Below are 6,742 nucleotides of genomic sequence, written 5' to 3' on the forward strand. Positions count from 1 at the left end.
AGGTTCTTCTTAGTTATCTATTTTATACCTATTAGTCAATCCCAATCTCCCAATTAATCCCACCCTCCCCCACTTCCCCCCTTGGTATCCATGTGTTTGTTCTCTGTCTGTGTCTCTATTTCTGCTTTGTAAATAAGATCATCTATACCAGTTTTTTCAGATTCCACATATACACATTAATATACAATATTTGTTTTTCTCTTTCTGAGTTACTTCACTCAGTCTGACAGTCTCTATGTTCATCCATGTCTCTACAAATGACCCAGTTTTGTTCCTTTTTATGGCTAATATTCCATTGTATATATGTGCCACATCATCTTTACCATTCATCTGTCGATGGACATTTAGGTTGCTTCCATGTCCTGGCTATTGTAAATAGAGCTGCAGTGAACATTGGGGTGCATGTGTCTTTTTGAATTATGGTTTTCTCTGTGTATATGCCCAGTAGTGGGATTTCTGGGTCATATGGTAGTTCTATTTTTAGTTTTTTAAGGAATCTCCATACTGTTTTCCATAGTGGCTGTATTAAAATGATTATTGATACATATGTACTTATTGCCATTTTGTTGTTTCCTGGTTGTTTTATAGTTCTTCTCTGTTCTTTTTTTTGTTTCTTCTCTTGTGGTTTGATGATTTTGTTTAATGGTATCCTAGTGTTCGTTTCTCTTTAGGTTTTGTGTATCTATTGTAAGTTTTTGATTTGTGATTATTATGGAATTCATACATGTTGACCTATACCTATATCTGTTTGTTAAAACTGGTAGTCATTTAATTTCAAATACTTTCTAAAAGATCTTTTTACTCCCCTCCCCCCATTTTGTTTTGGATGTCATATTTCATATCTTTATGTTTTAACTGTTTGTTGTAGTTACAGTTGATTTTACAATTCTTTGTTTTTCAGTCTTTGTACTAGCTTATTAAAGTGGTTGATCCACAGCTGTTACTATGTGCTTGGCTTTACTAGTGGGATCTTTCCTTTCCTGTAGATTCTAACTTCTTGTTAGAGCCTTTTCTTTTCTACTTAGAGAAGACCCTTCAAAATTTCTTTTAGGGTTGGTGTACTGATGAGCTCTATCTCTCCTTCAATTCTGAATGATAATCTTGCTGAGGAGATTATCCTAGGTTGTTGGTTTTTCCCTTTCCACACTTTAAACATGTCATGCCATTCCCATCTGGCCTGCAATGTTTCTGCAGAAAAATCATCTCATAGACTTACGGGGGTTCCCTTGTATGTGACTCCTTGCTTTTCTATTGCTGTCTTAAGAATTCTCTCTTTAACTTTTGCCATTTTAATTTTGATGCCTAGGTGTGGATCTATTTGGATTCATCTTGTTTGGGACTCTCTGTGCTTCCTGTACCTGGATGTACTTCCTTCTTCAGATTCAGGAACTTTTCAGCCATAATTTCACTGAATACATTTTCAACCCCTTTTTCTCTCCTCCTTCTGGGACCCCCATAATGCAAATGTTGCTACACATGATGTTGTCCCAGAGTTTCCTTAAACTGATTTCATTTTTTAAATTTGTTTTCTTTTTGAAATCCTGATTGGGTGATTTCCATTATTTTATCTTCCAGATCACTTATATGTTCTTCTGTATCAGATGGTTTGCTGTTAATTTCTTCTAGTGTGTTTTTCACTTCAGTTATCATATACTTCAGTTCTGATTGGTTCTTTTTTATTTTCTAGTTCCTTGTTATAATTCACACTGTGTTCATCTATTCTTTTCCGTAGTTCAGTTAGCATCTTATTATTAATGCTTTGAAATCTTTATCCGGTAAATCATTTATCTGTTTCATTCATTTTATTAAAAAAATTATTTTTGGCTGCACTGGGTCTTCGTTGCTGTGTGCGGGCTTTCTCCAGTTGTGGTGAGTGGGGGCTACTCTTTGTTGCAGTGCGCGGGCTTCTCATTGCGGTGGCTTATTGTGGAGCACGGGCTCTAGGCATGCGGGCTCAGTAGTTTTGGCTCACCGGCTCTAGAACGCAAGCTCAGCAGTTGTGGCACATGGGCTTAGCTGATCCACAGCATGTGGGATCTTCCCAGATCAGGGCTTGAACTCATGTCCCCTGTGTTGGCCAGTGGATTCTTAACCACTGTACCACCAGGGAAGCCCCAATCTCTGTTCCATTCATTTTTTTTTCAGGTGTTTTTTCTTTCTTGTTCTTTTATTTGAAACAAACTCCTCTGTCTTCTCATTTTGCTTATCTTTCTCTGTCTCTATGAAATTAGATGAAACAGTTACCTATCCTGGTCCTGACTGGGTGTCCTTGTGTGGGAGCATTCTTATGCAGTCTGCATGTGCCCAGTGGCTTTTGTGGGTGAGCTGGATCTGAAGTGAGCATGAGTCACATTCCTCTTCCAGATGTGCTGGGCAGCTATCACCTTGCTAGGAGGTGGAGCTTGGAGATGGCAGAGATGGGGGAGGGCTAGAGCTAGAGCCAGGTGTGACAGGGGGTTCTCCTCTGCCCAGTGGCCAACATCACCCTATCGAGGGAGGTGGCGGGTCCAAAGTTGCTGGAGCAGAAGCCCTGAGGGTCAGGTTCTGTTCCCTCTAAGTGTGTGCTCTATTCCATCCCAGCATGGGCACCTTTGCCCTGCAGGGGAGCATTGCTGGAGTAGGTGTCCCGTGGCCAGGGTGTGAGCTGGGGTGTTCCACGCACACCAAAGCTCCAGATCACTCCCAATCTGCTGCCTCTGCCAGTGCCAGTGATGGCCATCCTCACCCTGTTCAGATACAGTGCTGGGTCCAAGCTGGTTCCATCCTCCACAACTGCATACTCTGCTCAGCAGCAGCAGCCTTTGCCTTAGTGGGGAGCTGTGCTGTGGAGCAAGAGGGGCCACAGTGTGCACTGGGGTGGTCCAGGCACCAGTCAGAGCACTGATCTTTCACCGCTGTGAACACCAGGATGGATGCCTTGCCAGGTCTGAGCAGACTCTGTCCCTGACAGCTATGCACTTAGCTACAGCAGCCTTTGCCCTAGTGTGGAGGTGCTCTGCAGAGCAAGAGGGGCCATGGTGGGTGCTCAGCTTGGCCTTGGGCCTGCAATGGGGCAGTTGCAGAAAACCAGCCAAAGTTCTGGGTCATTTCAATCTGCTTCCACTGCCTTGTTGAGGGAGTAAGCATGCATGCACATTTCATAATAGTCTAGGTTTCTGGCAGCCCCGCTGTCAGTCTCCTTGGCCTTCAAACCTGCTAAGGGGACCTTTCCTCCCAGTGTTGGACCCCAGGGATGGGGTGCCTGATATGTGGTTCAGACCCCTCACTCCCCAGGGACGATCTCTGAGGCTGTGTAATCCCCCTCCTCTTCTGTGTCCCCTCCCAGGGGCACAGGTCCTGACCTGGTTGCTTCTCCTCTCTTCCTGCCTGACTCTGTGGGTCTTTCTTACAGCCTTGGTTGTATAAGTCATTCTGCCAGTCTCCAGTTTGTTTCTAGTGAGAATTGCTCCACATGTAGAGGTATTTCTGATGTGTTCATGGCGGGGGGGAGGTGAGCTCCACATCCTCCTACTCTGCCATCTTGATCTCCACCTCTTAATTCACTTCTTTCTTTCTTCAGAATCCCATAGAGTTTGCAGAGAGAAGAAAACTACTTATGTATGTGAAAAATCTACCTGAATGTACTCAATCTCACTCTGAGCACCTGCTAATTTTGAACATAATGTTACTTTACACATCTAAGCACTGCTGCCAGAATCGTTCAATACCGAATTGTCCATCTGGGTGGAGGTTGGACTGGAGTGTTGTCTATACCATTTTTTTAAAAAAATAAATTTAGTTTTTTATTTTTGGCTGCGTTGCGTCTTCACTGCTGCTCATGGGCTTTCTCTAGTTGCAGTGACGGGCTTCTCATTGCGGTGGCTTCTCTTGTTGTGGAGCACAGGCTCTAGGCTCAGTAGTTGTGGTATATGGGCTTAGTTGCTCTGTGGCATGTGGGATCTTCCTGGACCAGGGATTGGACCCATGTCCCCTGCATTGGCAGGCAGATTCTTAACCACTGCACCACCAAGGAAGCCCTCTATACCATTTTTTAAAGGGCACTATCCTACTTCTTCCAGATTATAGACTCATTAGTTTACAACATTTTACCTAAATAAGTTAGTTTCATCTATGATAAATTACAAATATTGGTTTCTCAAGCCAGTATTCTACATGAGGGATAAACACACTATAGGAATCATTATTCTATTACCTTTCTTCATTCTGTAGCAAATTCAAATAATAGCATAAGATAGTAATTTTTAATAATATTCCTTGCCCTTTGAGTTATAAGCTGCATTATACAGGTTCAACAAACCTCTTCAGCCAATGATGCTCATTTTGTATGCTACAATTCATGTGGGGAAGTTTTATGTACCTTTCTTAGCATCCATTGGTTTGACATAGATGCACAGTAGCTGGTAAGCTAACAGTGCAAATTTTTCTTTTTTTTAGGTCCCCAAACCAGCCATGACTAGGTTTGCTGAGCAAGGTATAAGAAGACAGGTAAAGAAACATCACTGTTATTGGACCACGCTTTTTCTCTGTGGCAAAATAGCACCGAGGCAACCACTGGGACCTTCTAGAAACAGGTACTTTTGACTATTTTTTATGGTGTGTCTATTCCAGTGGAGTGCCAGCTCCTTTCTTTCATGTGGTGTTTTTGGGTGTTGATATTGTGTCTAGGGTCCCTGAAGGAGTCAGTCACTTAATCATATTTTAAAAATACGTGCTTACAGTCTCCACTCTTTATATGCATTAAACATTTTACTCATTCTTGTTAGTGCACATCCTAAGCAGCTAACTCTAGGAAGTATTGCATCAGCTTAAAGGAAACACTCTCATATGATCAAAGCTCATTACTTGAAATTTTAGTTCATGCCAATATACAATGGAAATTGTCACTTGAAAACCATTTGTTTATGCCTATTTGGCCTAGTAATAGACCTCTTGAAACTTAGAACCCTAGAAAGCATTACATAGTCCTAGGTTGGGACATTCTGGCCCTGAGGGTACGTTCTAGTACCACCTACCCTGGCACACCACTTATACTTAAACCCAACCTGCCCCTTAATGTCCTGGTGAGAGTATGAAATGGGCTAGGATTTCCGAACAAACAAATTAGACAATAAATGTGTGCAGCAGAAAAATGGGGATGTATTTGAGTTCCTTTAATTGTATCATAATTGGCTAAAGCCACTTTTGGATGAGCTAGAAGCATGCTGTCTGCTATATGAATGGATAAATATTTTAAACTGATCCTATGATTTTACTGTCACAATCTCAATGGGCCTCACTAAGTGACAGCTTCTCTTATCAAATACACCTCTAAGGCAAAAGAAGACCTAAGCATCATTTACTATCAAATGCAAATCCTAACTTTGGGCAGAAGTCCTCCAATGTTAATTGGCTTATGTTCACCATCTCTGTAATTTAATTACTTAACTGTAGATTCTGCTTACCAATTTAACCTGGAGGGTTCACCAGGAAGGTATATTGCTCAACACAAAATAGACCACAGGTACACTGTTGAGATGAGTGAAAATCCTGATATAAAAGTTTCCCATGCTAGGATTCTATATGGGACTAGATTTGTTTTTTGAGAGAATTCTTGGCTCTTCCCCTAAAGGCTGCTACTTCACCCTACTCCCACATGAAGAGGCATGAAGATATACCATATTTACCAGCATATATGTAACAACACATAGGGAAATTTATAACTTTACACAGATAATTATTTGGAAAAAAATTAAGTTTTCATCACACACGATTTGTAGGTGTCTCTATAAGTTGTCTTATATACAGAAAACCATTTTGTTCATATAAGAACAATATATTGAAGTTAAAATGAGATAATAACTTCCTTCTATTTTAGATCTTTGCAAGTTGACCACAGTAGAGACACATGGGATGTGGGACAGTTTTTGTATATATTTAGGTATGAGATGTGACTGCCTTGATTTTACGAAGAAGTGTAAACCCTCCTGTTTGTCAAAGCATGTGAAGCTGTCCAAATAAATAATGCCAGATATCTGTGTTAGCGAAGTTTAGGTCTTTGCCGGTGAGCACAATCAAAATGTGTCAGGTTTAATCAAAAGCCTGATTAGAAGAAACAGTCACAGAGGATTGCCTAAAGGAAACATAGCCCACTCATTCCACTCAGTTTTAAGTGTGTTATATCTTTCTAGACCACAAGTGAGAGCAACTGCTTGGATCACACTCTCAGCTCCTGGCTGACCAGCATTTCCTATCATATACTCTACACATCTGGGCCCCTGCAGAAAGTACTAGAAAGGGTAAGTGTTCAAAACTTGTGATATGTGTATCAATGCTTTGAGAGTTTTTAAGTTTCTGAATACATAACTCGAACTCGCAAGAATTTCATCTCAGGCTTTAGTACTAGGAAAAATCGTGTTTCTCCTTGAGAAAAAAAAAAAGTGTTCCTCTTCACTGTTGCTGTGTTGGAAGCTCTAATCCCAATCTGTGTGCTGCTCTAGCAATGATGCAGGACCTCATCATGAACTTCTGTGTCCTAACTTTATTCTTGCATTCATCTTGTTAGCCAAATCTTACCCTTCATCCTAATTTCTTTATGTATTTGAAAGTCTTTATCTTGGTATATAAATATATGTAAGCTCCCTCAAATACCATTAGGAAAGATACGGGAATATGGGCATAAAGAAAATATAGCATTATTCTTTACTATATTGCAAAACAGAGTTCTACAGTTCTTCATGTACGTTTTACTCTGAGAAGAATATGA

Source organism: Hyperoodon ampullatus, assembly GCF_949752795.1.
Source record: "Hyperoodon ampullatus genome assembly, chromosome: 8".
Lineage (NCBI taxonomy): Eukaryota > Metazoa > Chordata > Mammalia > Artiodactyla > Ziphiidae > Hyperoodon > Hyperoodon ampullatus.